This window comes from Phalangium opilio, unplaced genomic scaffold (assembly GCF_054372755.1).
Source record: "Phalangium opilio isolate 3A_F unplaced genomic scaffold, DU_Popi_V2 ptg000002l_1, whole genome shotgun sequence".
Lineage (NCBI taxonomy): Eukaryota > Metazoa > Arthropoda > Arachnida > Opiliones > Phalangiidae > Phalangium > Phalangium opilio.
Window position 1 is genome coordinate 15855314 of NW_028324144.1, and position 14726 is coordinate 15870039.

Sequence of the window (14726 nt, forward strand, 5' to 3'; positions counted from 1 at the left end):
CGATAGCGCAGTAGGTAGAGCGTCAGTCTCATAATCTGAAAGTCGTGAGTTCGATCCTCACCCGGGGCATGATTTTGGCGCTGATTGTCGTTAACAGAATACTTGATTGATAAAGAGGTGACATGTTCTGACAACAGCCTCGATAGCGCTGTAGGTAGCGCGTCAGTCTCAAAATCTGAAGGTCGTAAGTTCGATCCTCACTCGGGGCATGATTTTGGCGCTGATTGTCGTTAATAGAATACTTGATTCATAAAGAGGTGACATGTTCTAACAACAGCCTCGATAGCGCAGTAGGTAGCGCGTCAGTCTCATAATCTGAAAGTCGTGAATTCGATCCTCACTCGGGGCATGATTTTGGCGCTGATTGTCTTTAATAGAATACTTGATTCATAAAGAGGTGACATGTTCTGACGACAGCCTCGATAGCGCAGTAGGTAGCGCGACAGTCTCATAATCTGAAGGTCGTGAGTTCGATCCTCACTCGGGGCATGATTTTGGCGCTGATTTTCGTTAATAGAATACTTGGTTGATAAAGAGGTGACACGTTCTAATAACAACCTCGATAGCGCAGTAGGTAGGGCGTCAGACTCATAATCTGAAGGTCGTGAGTTCGATCCTCACTTGGGGCATAATTTTGGCGCTGATTCTCGTTAATAAAATACTTGATTGATAAAGAGGTGTAATAATCCAATAACAGCCTCGATAGCGCAGTAGGTAGCGCGTCAGTCTCAAAATCTGAAGGTCGTGAGTTCGATCCTCACTCGGGGCATGATTTTGGCGCTGATTGTCGTTAATAGAATAATTGATTGATATAGAGGTGACATGTTCCGACAACAGCCTCGATAGCGCAGTAGGCAGCGCGTCAGTCTCATAATCTGAAGGTCGTGAGTTCGATACTCACTCGGGGATTTATTTTGGCGTTGATTTTCTTTAATAGAATATTTGATTGATAATGAGGTGACATGTTCTAATAACAGCCTCGATAGCGCAGTAGGTAGCGCGTCAGTCTCATAATCTGAAGGTCTTGAGTTCGATCCTCGCTCGGGGCACGGTTTTGTCGCTGATTTTCGTTAATAGAATACTTGGTTGATAAAGAGGTGACATGTTCTAATAACAGCCTCGATAGCGCAGTAGGTAGCGAGTCAGTCTCATGATCTGAAGGTCGTGAGTTCGATCCTCACTAGGGGAGTCATTTTGGCGTTGATTTTCTTTAATAGAATATTTGATTGATAATGAGGTGACATGTTCTAATAACAGCCTCGATAGCGCAGTAGGTAGCGCGACAGTCTCATAATCTGAAAGTCGTGAGTTCGATCCTCACTCGGGGCATGATTTTGGCGCTGATTGTCTTTAATAGAATACTTGATTCATAAAGAGGTGACATGTTCTGACAACAGCCTCGATAGCGCAGTAGGTAGCGCGACAGTCTCATAATCTGAAGGTCGTGAGTTCGATACTCACTCGGGGCATGATTTTGGCGCTGATTTTCTTTAATAGAAGACTTGATTGATTATGAGGTAACATGTTCTAATAACAGCCTCGATAGCGCAGTAGGTAGCGCGTCAGTCTCATAATCTGAAGGTCTTGAGTTCGATCCTCGCTCGGGGCACGGTTTTGTCGCTGATTTTCGTTAATAGAATACTTGGTTGATAAAGAGGTGACATGTTCTAATAACAGCCTCGATAGCGCAGTAGGTAGCGAGTCAGTCTCATGATCTGAAGGTCGTGAGTTCGATCCTCACTAGGGGAGTCATTTTGGCGCTAATTTTCGTTAATAGAATACTTGATTGATAAAGAGATGACATGTTCTAAAAACAGCCTCTATAGCGCAGTAGGTAGCGCGTCAGTCTCATGATCCGAAGGCCGTGAGTTCGATACTCACTCGGGGCATGATTTTGGCGCTGATTTTCGTTTATAGAATACTTGATTCATAAAGAGGTGACAAGTTCTGACAACAGCCTCGATAGCGCAGTAGGTAGCGCGTCAGTCTCATAATCTGAAGGTCGTGAGTTCGATACTCACTCGGGGCATCATTTTGGCGTTGATTTTCTTTAATAGAATACTTGATTGATAATGAGGTGACATGTTCTAATAACAGCCTCGATAGCGCAGTAGGTAGCGCGTCAGTCTCATAATCTGAGGGTCGTGAGTTCGATCCTCGCTCGTGGTACGATTTTGGCGCTGATTTTCGTTAATAGAATACTTGATTCATAAAGAGGTGACGAGTTCTGACAACAGCCTCGATAGCGCAGTAGGTAGCGCGTCAGTCTCATAATCTGAAGGTCGTGAGTTCGATACTCACTCGGGGCATCATTTTGGCGTTGATTTTCTTTAATAGAATACTTGATTGATAATGAGGTGACAAGTTCTAATAACAGCCTCGATAGCGCAGTAGGTAGCGCGTCAGTCTCATGATCTGAAGGTCGTGAGTTCGATCCTCACTCGGGGCATGATTTTGGCGCTGATTGTCGTTAACAGAATACTTGATTGATAAAGAGGAGACAGGTTCTGACAACAGCCTCGATAGCGCTGTAGGTAGCGCGTCAATCTCAAAATCTGAAGGTCGTAAGTTCGATCCTCACTTGGGGCATGATTTTGGCGCTGATTGACGTTAATAGAATACTTGATTCATAAAGAGGTGACATGTTCTAACAACAGCCTCGATAGCGCAGTAGGTAGAGCGTCAGTCTCATAATCTGAAAGTCGTGAATTCGATCCTCACTCGGGGCATGATTTTGGCGCTGATTGTCTTTAATAGAATACTTGATTCATAAAGGGGTGACATGTTCTGACAATAGCCTCGATAGCGCAGTATGTAGCGCCACAGTCTCATAATCTGAAGGTCGTGAGTTCGATACTCACTCGGGGCATGATTTTGGCGCTGATTGTCGTTAACAGAATACTTGATTGATAAAGAGGTGACATGTTCTGACAACAGCCTCGATAGCGCTGTAGGTAGCGCGTCAGTCTCAAAATCTGAAGGTCGTAAGTTCGATCCTCACTCGGGGCATGAATTTGGCGCTGATTGTCTTTAATAGAATACTTGATTCATAAAGAGGTGACATGTTCTGACAACAGCCTCGATAGCGCAGTAGGTGGCGCGACAGTCTCATAATCTGAAGGTCGTGAGTTCGATACTCACTCGGGGCATGATTTTGGCGCTGATTTTCTTTAATAGAAGACTTGATTGATTATGAGGTGACATGTTCTAAAAACAGCCTCTATAGCGCAGTAGGTAGCGCGTCAGTCTCATGATCCGAAGGTCGTGAGTTCGATCCTCACTCGGGGCATGATTTTGGCGCTGATTGTCGTTAATAGAATAATTGATTGATATAGAGGTGACATGTACCGCCAACAGCCTCGATAGCGCAGTAGGCAGCGCGTCAGTCTCATAATCTGAAGGTCGTTAGTTAGATCCTCACTCGGGGCATGATTTTGGCGCTGATTGTCGTTAATAGAATACTTGATTCAAAAAGAGGTGACAAGTTCTGACAACAGCCTCGATAGCGCGTCAGTCTCATAATCTGAGGGTCGTGAGTTCGATCCTCGCTCGGGGCACGATTTTGGCGCTGATTTTCGTTAATAGAATACTTGGTTGATAAAGAGGTGACATGTTCTGACAACAGCCTCGATAGCGCAGTAGGTAGCGCGTCAGTCTCATAATCTGAAAGTCGTGAGTTCGATCCTCACTCGGGGCATGATTTTGGCGCTGATTGTCCTTAATAGAATACATGATTCATAAAGAGGTGACATGTTCTGACAACAGCCTCAATAGCGCAGTAGGTAGCGCGACAGTCTCATAATCTGAAGGTTGTGAGTTCGATACTCACTCGGGGCATGATTTTGGCGCTGATTTTCGTTAAAAAAATACTTGATTATACTTGATTGATAAAGAGGTGTAATAATTTAATAACAGCCTCGATAGCGCAGTAGGTAGCGCGTCAGTCTCAAAATCTGAAGGTCGTGAGTTCGATCCTCACTCGGGGCATGATTTTGGCGCTGATTGTCGTTAATAGAATAATTGATTGATATAGAGGTGACATGTTCCGACAACAGCCTCGATAGCGCAGTAGGCAGCGCGTCAGTCTCATAATCTGAAGGTCGTGAGTTCGATACTCACTCGGGGCATCATTTTGGCGTTGATTTTCTTTAATAGAATACTTGATTGATAATGAGGTGACATGTTCTAATAACAGCCTCGATAGCGCAGTAGGTAGCGCGTCAGTCTCATAATCTGAGGGTCGTGAGTTCGATCCTCGCTCGGGGTACGATTTTGGCGCTGATTTTCGTTAATAGAATACTTGATTCATAAAGAGGTGACAAGTTCTGACAACAGCCTCGATAGCGCAGTAGGTAGCGCGTCAGTCTCATAATCTGAAGGTCGTGAGTTCGATACTCACTCGGGCATCATTTTGGCGTTGATTTTCTTTAATAGAATACTTGATTGATAATGAGGTGACATGTTCTAATAACAGCCTCGATAGCGCAGTAGGTAGCGCGTCAGTCTCATAATCTGAGGGTCGTGAGTTCGATCCTCGCTCGGGGTACGATTTTGGCGCTGATTTTCGTTAATAGAATACTTGATTCATAAAGAGGTGACAAGTTCTGACAACAGCCTCGATAGCGCAGTAGGTAGCGCGTCAGTCTCATAATCTGAAGGTCGTGAGTTCGATACTCACTCGGGCATCATTTTGGCGTTGATTTTCTTTAATAGAATACTTGATTGATAATGAGGTGACATGTTCTAATAACAGCCTCGATAGCGCAGTAGGTAGCGCGTCAGTCTCATAATCTGAGGGTCGTGAGTTCGATCCTCGCTCGGGGCACGATTTTGGCGCTGATTTTCGTTAATAGAATACTTGGTTGATAAAGAGGTGACATGTTCTGACAACAGCCTCGATAGCGCAGTAGGTAGCGCGTCAGTCTCATAATCTGAAGGTCGTGAGTTCGATTCCACAATACGTGACAACCATTTAATTTCTGAGCTTCCGTGGCTCGATGGTTAGCGCGTTCGGCTGTTAACAGAAAGGTTGGTGGTTCAAGCCCATCCGGGAGCGGTGTTGTGAAGTCTCAGATGTGACGTAAAAAGTTAAAATTTTTCCACAATACCTGACGAGCATATAATTTTTGGGCTTCCGTGGCGCAATGGTTAGCGCTCTCAGCTGTTAATTCAAAAGGTTGGTGGTTCGAGTCCACCCGGGAGCGGTGTTGTGAGGTCTTAGATGTTGCGTAAAAAGTCAAACCTTTTCCACTATACGTGACAAGCATTTAATTTCTGAGCTTCCGTGGCTCAATGGTTAGCGCGTTCGGCTGTTGGTGGTTCGAGCCCACCCGGGAGCGATGTTTTGGGATCTCAAATGTAACGTAAAAAGCCAAAGTTTTTCCACAATACCTGACGACCATTTAATTTTTGGGCTTCCGTTGCGCAATGGTTAGCGCGTGTAGCTGTTAACCGAAAGGTTGGTCGTTCGAGCCCACCCTGGAGAGGTGTTTTGGGGTCTCAGATGTAGCGTGAAAAGTCATAACTTTTCCACAATACCTGACAACCATATAATTTCTGAACTTCCGTGGCTCAATGGTTAGCGCGTTCAGCTGTTAACCGAAAAGTTGGTGGTTCGAGCCCACCCGGGAAAGGTGTTGTGGGGTCTCAGATGTAGCGTGAATAGTCATATGTTTTCCACTATTTATGACAACCATTTAATTTCCGAGCTTCCGTGGCTCAATGGTTAGCGCGTTCGGTTGTTAACCGAAAGGTTGGTGGTTCCAGCCCACCCGGGAGAGGTGTTGTGGGGTCTCAGATGTAGCTTAAAAAGTCAAAACTTTTCCACAATACGTGACAACCATTTAATTTCTGAGCTTCCGTGGATCAATAGTTAGCGCGTTCGGCTGTCAACTAATAGGTTGGTGGTTCAGGCCCACCCGGGAGCGGTGTTTTGGGATCTCAAATGTAACGTAAAAAGCCAAAGTTTTTCCACAATACCTGACGACCATATAATTTTTGGGCTTCAGTGGCGCAATGGTTAGCGCTCTCAGCTGTTAATTCAAAAGGTTGGTGGTTCGAGTCCACCCGGGAGCGGTGTTGTGAGGTCTCAGATGTAGCGTAAAAAGTTAAATTTTTCCACTATACGTGACAACCATTTAATTTCTGAGCTTCCGGGGCTCAATGGTTAGCGCGTTCGGCTGTTAATTAATAGGTTGGTGGTTCGAGTCCACCCGGGAGCGGTGTTGTGAGGTCTCAGATGTAGCGTAAAAAGTCAAATTTTTCCACTATACGTGACAACCATTTAATTTCTGAGCTTCCGTGGCTCAATGGTTAGCGCGTTCGGCTTTTAATTAATAGGTTGGTGGTTCGAGCCCACCCGGGAGCGGTGTTTTGGGATCTCAAATGTAACGTAAAAAGCCAAAGTTTTTCCACAATACCTGACGACCATTTAATTTCTGAGCTTCCGTGGCTCAATGGTTAGCGCGTTCAGCTGTTAACCGAAAGGTTGGTGGTTCGAGCCCACCAGGGAAAGGTGTTGTGGGGTCTCAGATGTAGCGTGCATAGTCATATGTTTTCCACTATTCCTGAAATCCATTTAATTTCCGAGCTTCCGTGGCTCAATGGTTAGCGCGTTCGGTTTTTAACCGAAAGGTTGGTGGTTTGAGCCCACCCGGGAGAGGTGTTGTGGGGTCTCAGATGTAGCGTAAAAAGTAAAAACTTTTCCACAATACGTGACAACAATTTAATTTCTGAGCTTCCGTGGCTCAATAGTTAGCGCGTTCGGCTGTTAACTAATAGGTTGGTGGTTCAAGCCCACCCGGGAGCGGTGTTTTGGGATCTCAAATGTAACGTAAAAAGCCAAAGTTTTTCCACAATACCTGACGACCATTTAATTTTTGGGCTTCCGTGGCGCAATGGTTAGCGCGTTCGGCTGTTAACCGAAAGGTTGGTGGTTCGGGCCCATCCGGCAACGGTGTTGTGAGGTCTCAGATGTGACGTAAAAAGTCAAAGTTTTTCCACAATACCTGACGACCATATAATTTTTGGGCTTCCGTGGCGCAATGGTTAATGCTCTCAGCTGTTATTCAAAAGGTTGGTGGTTCGAGTCCACCCGGGAGCGGTGTTGTGAGGTCTCAGATGAAGCGTAAAAAGTCAAAACTTTTCCACTATACGTGAAAACCATTTAATTTCTGAGCTTCCGTGGCTCAATGGTTAGCTCGTGTAGCTGTTAACCGAAAGGCTGGTCGTTCGAGCCCACCCGGGAGAGGTGTTGTGGGGTCTCAGATGTAGCGTGAAAAGTCATAACTTTTCCACAATGTCTGACAACCATATATTTTCTGAGCTTCCGTGGCTCAATGGTTAGCGCGTTCAGCTGTTAACTGAAAGGTTGGTGGTTCGAGCCCACCCGGGAAAGGTGTTGTGGGGTCTCAGATGTAGCGTGAATATTCATATGTTTTCCACTATTCCTGACGACCATTTAATTTCCGAGCTTCCGTGGCTCAATGGTTAGCGCGTTTAGCTGTTAACCGAAAGGTAGGTGGTTCGAGCCCACCCGGGAGAGGTGTTGTGGGGTCTCAGATGAAGCGTGAAAAGTCACATCTTTTCCACAATTCCTGACAACCATTTAAAATCCGAGCTTCCGTGGCTCAATGGTTAGCGCGTTTCGCTGTTAACCGAAAGGTTGGTGGTTCGAGCCCACCCGGGAGAGGTGTTGTGAGGTCTCAGATGTGACGTAAAAAGTCAAAGTTTTTCCACAATACCTGACGACCATATAATTTTTGGGCTTCCGTGGCGCAATGGTTAGCGCTCTCAGATGTTATTCAAAAGGTTGGTGGTTCGAGCTCACCCGGGAGCGGTGTTGTGAGGTGTCCGATGTAACCCAAAATATAAATGATATTCCACTATACGTGACAACCATTTAATTTCTGAGCTTCCTTGGCTCAATGGTTAGCGCGTTCGGCTGTTAATTAATAGGTTGTTGGTTCGAGCCCACCCGGGAGCGATGTTTTGGGATCTCAAATGTAGCGTAAAATGCCAAAGTTTTTCCACAATACCTGACGACCATTTAATTTTTGGGCTTCCTTTGCGCAATGGTTAGCGCGTATAGCTGCTAACCGAAAGGTTGGTGGTTCGAGCCCATCCGGGAGCGGTGTTGTGAGGTCTCAGATGTGTCGTAAAAAGTCAAAGTTTTTCCACAATACCTGACGACCACATAATTTTTGGGCTTCCGTGGCTCAATAGTTACCGCGTTCGGCTGTTATTCAAAAGGTTGGTGGTTCGAGTCCACCCTAAAGCGGTGTTGTGAGGTCTCAGATGTAGCGTAAAAAGTCAAAACTTTTCCACTATACGTGACAACCATTTAATTTCTGAGCTTCCGTGGCTCAATAGTTACCGCGTTCGGCTTTTAACTAATAGGTTGGTGGTTCAAGCCCACCCGGGAGCGGTGTTTTGGGATCTCAAATGTAACGTAAAAAGCCAAATTTTTTCCACAATACCTGACGACCATATAATTTTTGGGCTTCCGTGGCGCAATGTTTAGCGCTCTCAGCTGTTATTCAAAAGGTTGGTGGTTCGAGTCCACCCGGGGGCGGTGTTGTGAGGTCTCAGATGTAGCGTAAAAAGTCAAAACTTTTCCACTATACGTGACAACCATTTAATTTCTGAGCTTCCGTGGCTCAATAGTTACCGCGTTCGGCTGTTAATTAATAGGATGGTGGTTCGAGCCCACCCGGGAGCGGTGTTTTGGGATCTCAAATGTAACGTAAAAAGCCAAAGTTTTTCCACAATACCTGACGACCATTTAATTTTTGGGCATCCGTGGCGCAATAGTTAGCGCGTTCGGCTGTTAACCGAAAGGTTGGTGGTTCGAGCCCATCCGGGAGCGGTGTTGTGAGGTCTCAGATGTGTCGTAAAAAGTCAAAGTTTTTCCACAATACCTGACGACCATATAATTTTCGGGCTTCCGTGGCTCAATAGTTACCGCGTTCGACTGTTATTCAAAAGGTTGGTGGTTCGAGTCCACCCGGGAGCGGTGTTGTGAGGTCTCAGATGTAGCGTAAAAAGTCAAAACATTTCCACTATACGTGACAACCATTTAATTTCTGAGCTTCCGTGGCTCAATAGTTACCGCGTTCGGCTGTTAATTAATAGGATGGTGGTTCGAGCCCACCCGGGAGCGGTGTTTTGGGAACTCAAATGTAACGTAAAAAGCCAAAGTTTTTCCACAATACCTGACAACCATATAATTTTTGGGCTTCCGTTGCGCAATGGTTAACGCGTTTAGATGTTAACCGAAAGGTTGGTCGTTCGAGCCCACCCGGGAGAGGTGTTGTGGGGTCTCAGATGTAGCGTGAAAAGTCATAACTTTTCCACAATACCTGACAACCATTTAATTTCTGAGCTTCCGTGGTTCAAAGGTTAGCGCGTTCAGCTGTTAACCGAAAGGTTGGTGGTTCGAGCCCACCCGGGAGAGGTGTTGTGGGGTCTCAGATGTAGCGTGAAAAGTCATATCTTTTCCACGATACGTGACAACCATTTAATTTCTGAGCTTCCGTGGCTCAATGGTTAGCGCGTTCGGCTGTTAGCTAATAGGTTGGTGGTTCGAGCCCACCCGGGTGCGATGTTTTGGGATCTCAAATGTAACGTAAAAAGCCAAAGTTTTTCCACAATACCTGACAACCATTTAATTTCTGAGCTTCCGTAGCTCAATGGTTAGCGCGTTCAGCTGTTAACCGAAAGGTTGGTGGTTCGAGCCCACCCGGGAGAGGTGTTGTGGGGTCTCAGATGTAGCGTGAATACTCATCATATGTTTTCCAAAATTCCTGACAACCGTTTTATTTCCGAGCATCCGTGGCTCAATGGTTAGCGCTCTCAGCTGTTATTCAAAAGGTTGGTCGTTCGAGCCCACCCGGGAGAGGTGTTGTGGGGTCTCAGATGTAGCGTGAAAAGTCATAACGTTTCCACAATACCTGACAACCATTTAATTTCTGAGCTTCCGTGGCTCAATGGTTAGCGCGTTCGGCTGTTAATTAATAGGTTGGTGGTTCGAGCCCACCCGGGAGCGGTGTTTTGGGATCTCAAATGTAACGTAAAAAGCCAAAGTTTTTCCACAATACCTGACGACCATATAATTTTTGGGCTTCCGTGGCGCAATGGTTAGCGCTCTCAGCTGTTATTCAAAAGGTTGGTGGTTCGAGCCCATCCGGGAGCGGTGTTGTGTGGTCTCAGATGTAACGTAAAAAGTCAGAGTTTTTCCACAATACCTGACGACCATATAATTATTGGGCTTCCGTTGCGCAATGGTTAGCGCGTTCAGCTGTTAACCGAAAGGTTGGTCGTTCGAGCCCACCCGGGAGAGGCGTTGTGGAGTCTCAGATGTAGCGTAAAAAGTCAAAACTTTTCACTATACGTGACAACCATTTAATTTCAGAGCTTCCGTGGCTCAATGGTTTGCGCGTTCGGCTGTTAATTAATAGGATGGTGGTTCGAGCCCACCCGGGAGCGGTGTTTTGGGATCTCAAAAATAACGTAAAAAGCCAAAGTTTTTCCACAATACCTGAAGAACATTTAATTTTTGGGCTTCCGTTGTGCAATGGTTAGCGCGTTTAGCTGTTAACCGAAAGGTTGGTCGTTCGAGCCCACCCGGGAGAGGTGTTGTGGGGTCTCAGATGTAGCGTGAAAAGTCATAACTTTTCCACAATACCTGACAACCATATAATTTCTGAGCTTCCGTGGCTCATTGGTTAGCGCGTTCGGCTGTTAACTAATAGGTTGGTGGTTCAAGCCCACCCGGGAGTGGTGTTTTGGGATCTCAAATGTAACGTATAAAGCCAAAGTTTTTCCACAATACCTGACGACCATATAATTTTGGGCTTCCGTGGCGCAATGGTTAGCGCTCTCAGCTGTTATTCAAAAGGTTGGTGGTTCGAGTCCACCCGGGAGCGGTGTTGTGAGGTCTCAGATGTAGCGTAAAAAGTCAAAACTTTTCCACAATACCTGACAACCATATAATTTCTGAGCTTCCGTGGCTCAATGGTTAGCGCGTTCAGCTGTTAATAAATAGGTTGGTGGTTCGAGCCTACCCGGGAAAGGTGTTGTGGGGTGTCAGATGTAGCGTGAATAGCCATATGTTTTCCACTATTCCTGACAACCATTTAATTTCCGAGCTTCCGTGGCTCAATGGTTAGCGCGTTCGGCTGTTAATAAATAGGTTGGTGGTTCGAGCCCACCCGGGAGCGGTGTTTTGGGATCTCAAATGTAACGTAAAAAGCCAAAGTTTTTCCACAATACCTGACGACCATATAATTTTTGGGCTTCCGTGGGGCAATGGTTAGCGCTCTCAGCGGTTATTAAAATGGTTGGTGGTTCGAGTCCAGCCGGGAGCGGTGTTGTGAGGTCTCAGATGTAGCGTAAAAAGTCAAACATTTTCCACTATACGTGACAACCATTTAATTTCTGAGCTTCCGTGGCTCAATGGTTAGCGCGTTCGGCTGTTAATTAATAGGTTGGTGGTTCGAGCCCATCCGGGAGCGGTGTTGTGAGGTCTCAGATGTGACGTAAAAAGTCAAAATTTTTCCACTATACCTGACGACCATATAATTTTTGGGCTTCCGTGGCGCAATGGTTAGCGCTCTCAGCTGTTATTCAAAAGGTTGGTGGTTCGAGTCCACCCGGGAGCGGTGTTGTGAGGTCTCAGATGTAGCGTTAAAAGTCAAAACTTTTCCACTATACGTGACAACCATTTAATTTCTGAGCTTCCGTGGCTCAATAGATAGGCTGGTGGTTCGAGCCCACCCGGGAGCGATGTTTTGGGATCTCAAATGTAACGTAAAAAGCCAAAGTTTTTCCACAATTCCTGACGACCATTTAATTTTTGGGCTTCCGTTGCGCAATGGTTAGCGCGTGTAGCTGTTAATTGAAAGGTTGGTCGTTCGAGCCCACCCGGGAGAGGTGTTGTGGGGTCTCAGATGTAGCGTGAAAAGTCATAACTTTTCCACAATACCTGACAACGATTTAATTTCCGAGCTTCCGTGGCTCAATGGTTAGCGCGTTCGGTTATTAACCGAAAGTTTGGTGGTTCGAGCCCACCCGGGAGAGGTGTTGTGGGTTCTCAGATGTAGCGTAAAAAGTCAAAACTTTTCCACAATACGTGACAACCATTTAATTTCTGAGCTTCCGTGGCTCAATGGTTAGCGCGTTCGGCTGTTAATAAATAGGTTGGTGGTTCGAGCCCACCCGGGAGCGGTGTTTTGGGATCTCAAATATAACGTAAAAAGTCAAAGTTTTTCCACAATTCCTGACGAAAATTTAATTTTTGGGCTTCCGTTGCGCAATGGTTAGCGCGTTTAGCTGTTAAACGAAAGGTTGGTCGTTCGAGCCCACCCAGTAGAGGTGTTGTGGGGTCTCAGATGTAGCGTGAAAAGTCATAACTTTTCCACAATACCTGACAACCATGTAATTTCTGAGCTTCCGTGGCTTAACGGTTAGCGCGTTCAGCTGTTAACCGAAAGGTTGGTGGTTCGAGCCCACCCGGGAGAGGTGTTGTGGGGTCTCAGATGTAGCGTGAAAAGTCATAACTTTTCCACAATACCGGACAACCATGTAATTTCTGAGCTTCCGTTGCGCAATGGTTAGCGCGTTTAGCTGTTAAACGAAAGGTTGGTCGTTCGAGCCCACCCAGGAGAGGTGTTGTGGGGTCTCAGATGTGACGTAAAAAGTCAAAGTTTTTCCACAATACCTGACGACCATATAATTTTTGGGCTTTCGTGGCGCAATGGTTAGCGCTCTCAGATGTTATTCAATAGGTTGGTGGTACGAGCTCACCCGGGAGCGGTGTTGTGAGGTGTCCGATGTAACCCAAAATATAAATGATATTCCACAATACCTGACAACCATTTAATTTCTGAGCTTCCGTGGCGCAATGGTTAACGCGTTCAGCTGTTATTCAAAAGACTGGTGGTTCGAGTCCACCCGGGAGCGATGTATTGGGCTCTCATATGTAACGTAAAAAGCCAAAGTTTTTCCACAATACCTGACGACCATTTAATTTTTGGGCTTCCGTGGCGCAATGGTTAGCGCGTTCGGCTGTTAACCGAAAGGTTGGTGGTTCGAGCCCATCCGGGAGCGGTGTTGTGAGGTCTCAGATAAAGTCAAAGTTTTTCCACTATATCTGACGACCATCTCATTTCTGAGCTTCCTTGGCTCCATTGTAAGCGCGTTCGGATGTTAACCAAAAGGTTGGTGGTTCGAGCCCACCCGGGAGCGGTGTTGTGAGGTCTCACATGTGACGTAAAAAGTCAAAGTTTTTCCACAATACCTGACGACCATATAATTTTTGGGCTTCCGTGGCGCAATGGTTAGCGCTCTCGGCTGTTATTCAAAAGGTTGGTGGTTCGAGCCCACCCGGGAGCAGTGTTGTGAGGTCCCAGATGTAACGTAAAAAGTCCGAGTTTTTCAACAAGACCTGACGAACATTTAATTTTTGGGCTTCCGTTGCGCAATGGTTAGCGCGTTCAGCTGTTAACCGAAAGGTTGGTCGTTCGAGCCCACCCGGGAGAGGCGTTGTGGAGTCTCAGATGTAGCGTGAATAGTCATCATGTGTTTTCCACAATTCCTGACAACCATTTAATTTCCGAGCTTCCGTGGCTCAATGGTTAGCGCGTTCGGTTGTTAACCGAAAGGTTGGTGGTTCGAGCCCACCCGGGAGAGGTGTTGTGGGGTCTCAGATGTAGCGTAAAAGGTCAAACCTTTTCCACAATACGTGACAACCATTTAATTTTTGGGCTTCCGTGGCGCAATGGTTAGCGCGTTCGGCTGTTAACCGAAAGGTTGGTGGTTCGAGCCCCCCCCCCCGGGAGCGGTGTTTTGGGATCTCAAATGTAACGTAAAAAGCCAAGGTTTTTCCACAATACCTGACGACCAAATAACTTTTGGGCTTCCGTGGCGCAATGGTTAGCGCTCTCAGCTGTTATACAAAAGGTTGGTAGTTCGAGTCCCCCCGGGAGCGGTGTTGTGAGGTCTCAAATGTAGCGTTAAAAGTCAAAACTTTTCCACTATACGTGACAACCATTTAATTTCTGAGCTTCCGTGGCTCAATGGTTAGCGCGTTCGGCTGTTAATTAATAGGTTGGTGGTTCGAGCCCACCCGGGAGCGGTGTTTTGGGATCTCAAATATAACGTAAAAAGCCAAAGTTTTTCCACAATACCTGACGAACATTTAGTTTTTGGGCTTCCGTTGCGCAATGGTTAGCGCGTTTAGCTGTTAACCGAAAGGTTGGTCGTTCGAGCCCACCCGGGAGAGGTGTTGTGGGGTGTCAGATGTAGCGTGAAAAGTCATAGCTTTTCCACGATACCTGACAACCATATAATTTCTGAGCTTCCGTGTCTCAATGGTTAGAGCGTTCGGCTGTTATCTAATAGGTTGGTGGTTCGAGCCCACCCGGGAGCGGTGTTGTGAGGTCTCAGATGTGACGTAAAAAGTCAAAGTTTTTCCACAATACCTGACGACCATATAATTTTTGGGCTTCCGTGGCGCAATGGTTAGCGCTCTCAGCTGTTATTCAAAAGGTTGGTGGTTCGAGCCCACCCGGGAGCAGTGTTGTGAGGTCTCAGATGTAACGTAAAAAGTCAGAGTTTTTCAACAAGACCTGACGAACATTTAATTTTTGGGCTTCCGTTGCGCAATGGTTAGCGCGTTCAGCTATTAACCGAAAGGTTGGTCGTTCGAGCCCACCCGGGAGAGGCGT

General features: G+C 46.3%; 24 non-coding genes across 24 annotated transcripts; all 24 read left to right on the forward strand.

Annotated features, from left to right (window-relative positions):
- The first annotated feature begins 276 nt into the window (after window positions 1–276).
- TRNAM-CAU (transfer RNA methionine (anticodon CAU)) lies at window positions 277–349 on the forward strand. The gene has a single exon. It is a non-coding gene; the product is annotated as a tRNA-Met (tRNA).
- A 67-nt stretch (window positions 350–416) lies between these two features.
- TRNAM-CAU (transfer RNA methionine (anticodon CAU)) lies at window positions 417–489 on the forward strand. Its single transcript has one exon. It is a non-coding gene; the product is annotated as a tRNA-Met (tRNA).
- A 67-nt stretch (window positions 490–556) lies between these two features.
- Window positions 557–629, forward strand: TRNAM-CAU (transfer RNA methionine (anticodon CAU)). The gene has a single exon. It is a non-coding gene; the product is annotated as a tRNA-Met (tRNA).
- A 67-nt stretch (window positions 630–696) lies between these two features.
- On the forward strand, window positions 697–769 carry TRNAL-CAA (transfer RNA leucine (anticodon CAA)). The gene has a single exon. It is a non-coding gene; the product is annotated as a tRNA-Leu (tRNA).
- Window positions 770–836: 67 nt separating this feature from the next.
- On the forward strand, window positions 837–909 carry TRNAM-CAU (transfer RNA methionine (anticodon CAU)). Its single transcript has one exon. It is a non-coding gene; the product is annotated as a tRNA-Met (tRNA).
- Window positions 910–976: 67 nt separating this feature from the next.
- Window positions 977–1049, forward strand: TRNAM-CAU (transfer RNA methionine (anticodon CAU)). Its single transcript has one exon. It is a non-coding gene; the product is annotated as a tRNA-Met (tRNA).
- A 207-nt stretch (window positions 1050–1256) lies between these two features.
- Window positions 1257–1329, forward strand: TRNAM-CAU (transfer RNA methionine (anticodon CAU)). The gene has a single exon. It is a non-coding gene; the product is annotated as a tRNA-Met (tRNA).
- A 67-nt stretch (window positions 1330–1396) lies between these two features.
- On the forward strand, window positions 1397–1469 carry TRNAM-CAU (transfer RNA methionine (anticodon CAU)). The gene has a single exon. It is a non-coding gene; the product is annotated as a tRNA-Met (tRNA).
- A 67-nt stretch (window positions 1470–1536) lies between these two features.
- TRNAM-CAU (transfer RNA methionine (anticodon CAU)) lies at window positions 1537–1609 on the forward strand. Its single transcript has one exon. It is a non-coding gene; the product is annotated as a tRNA-Met (tRNA).
- Window positions 1610–1956: 347 nt separating this feature from the next.
- Window positions 1957–2029, forward strand: TRNAM-CAU (transfer RNA methionine (anticodon CAU)). The gene has a single exon. It is a non-coding gene; the product is annotated as a tRNA-Met (tRNA).
- A 67-nt stretch (window positions 2030–2096) lies between these two features.
- Window positions 2097–2169, forward strand: TRNAM-CAU (transfer RNA methionine (anticodon CAU)). The gene has a single exon. It is a non-coding gene; the product is annotated as a tRNA-Met (tRNA).
- A 67-nt stretch (window positions 2170–2236) lies between these two features.
- On the forward strand, window positions 2237–2309 carry TRNAM-CAU (transfer RNA methionine (anticodon CAU)). Its single transcript has one exon. It is a non-coding gene; the product is annotated as a tRNA-Met (tRNA).
- A 67-nt stretch (window positions 2310–2376) lies between these two features.
- On the forward strand, window positions 2377–2449 carry TRNAM-CAU (transfer RNA methionine (anticodon CAU)). The gene has a single exon. It is a non-coding gene; the product is annotated as a tRNA-Met (tRNA).
- A 767-nt stretch (window positions 2450–3216) lies between these two features.
- TRNAM-CAU (transfer RNA methionine (anticodon CAU)) lies at window positions 3217–3289 on the forward strand. Its single transcript has one exon. It is a non-coding gene; the product is annotated as a tRNA-Met (tRNA).
- A 67-nt stretch (window positions 3290–3356) lies between these two features.
- Window positions 3357–3429, forward strand: TRNAM-CAU (transfer RNA methionine (anticodon CAU)). Its single transcript has one exon. It is a non-coding gene; the product is annotated as a tRNA-Met (tRNA).
- Window positions 3430–3624: 195 nt separating this feature from the next.
- Window positions 3625–3697, forward strand: TRNAM-CAU (transfer RNA methionine (anticodon CAU)). Its single transcript has one exon. It is a non-coding gene; the product is annotated as a tRNA-Met (tRNA).
- A 217-nt stretch (window positions 3698–3914) lies between these two features.
- On the forward strand, window positions 3915–3987 carry TRNAL-CAA (transfer RNA leucine (anticodon CAA)). The gene has a single exon. It is a non-coding gene; the product is annotated as a tRNA-Leu (tRNA).
- A 67-nt stretch (window positions 3988–4054) lies between these two features.
- Window positions 4055–4127, forward strand: TRNAM-CAU (transfer RNA methionine (anticodon CAU)). The gene has a single exon. It is a non-coding gene; the product is annotated as a tRNA-Met (tRNA).
- Window positions 4128–4194: 67 nt separating this feature from the next.
- On the forward strand, window positions 4195–4267 carry TRNAM-CAU (transfer RNA methionine (anticodon CAU)). Its single transcript has one exon. It is a non-coding gene; the product is annotated as a tRNA-Met (tRNA).
- A 67-nt stretch (window positions 4268–4334) lies between these two features.
- On the forward strand, window positions 4335–4417 carry TRNAM-CAU (transfer RNA methionine (anticodon CAU)). The gene has a single exon. It is a non-coding gene; the product is annotated as a tRNA-Met (tRNA).
- A 56-nt stretch (window positions 4418–4473) lies between these two features.
- TRNAM-CAU (transfer RNA methionine (anticodon CAU)) lies at window positions 4474–4546 on the forward strand. The gene has a single exon. It is a non-coding gene; the product is annotated as a tRNA-Met (tRNA).
- Window positions 4547–4613: 67 nt separating this feature from the next.
- TRNAM-CAU (transfer RNA methionine (anticodon CAU)) lies at window positions 4614–4696 on the forward strand. Its single transcript has one exon. It is a non-coding gene; the product is annotated as a tRNA-Met (tRNA).
- A 56-nt stretch (window positions 4697–4752) lies between these two features.
- TRNAM-CAU (transfer RNA methionine (anticodon CAU)) lies at window positions 4753–4825 on the forward strand. The gene has a single exon. It is a non-coding gene; the product is annotated as a tRNA-Met (tRNA).
- A 7180-nt stretch (window positions 4826–12005) lies between these two features.
- TRNAN-AUU (transfer RNA asparagine (anticodon AUU)) lies at window positions 12006–12078 on the forward strand. Its single transcript has one exon. It is a non-coding gene; the product is annotated as a tRNA-Asn (tRNA).
- Window positions 12079–14726: the final 2648 nt, after the last annotated feature.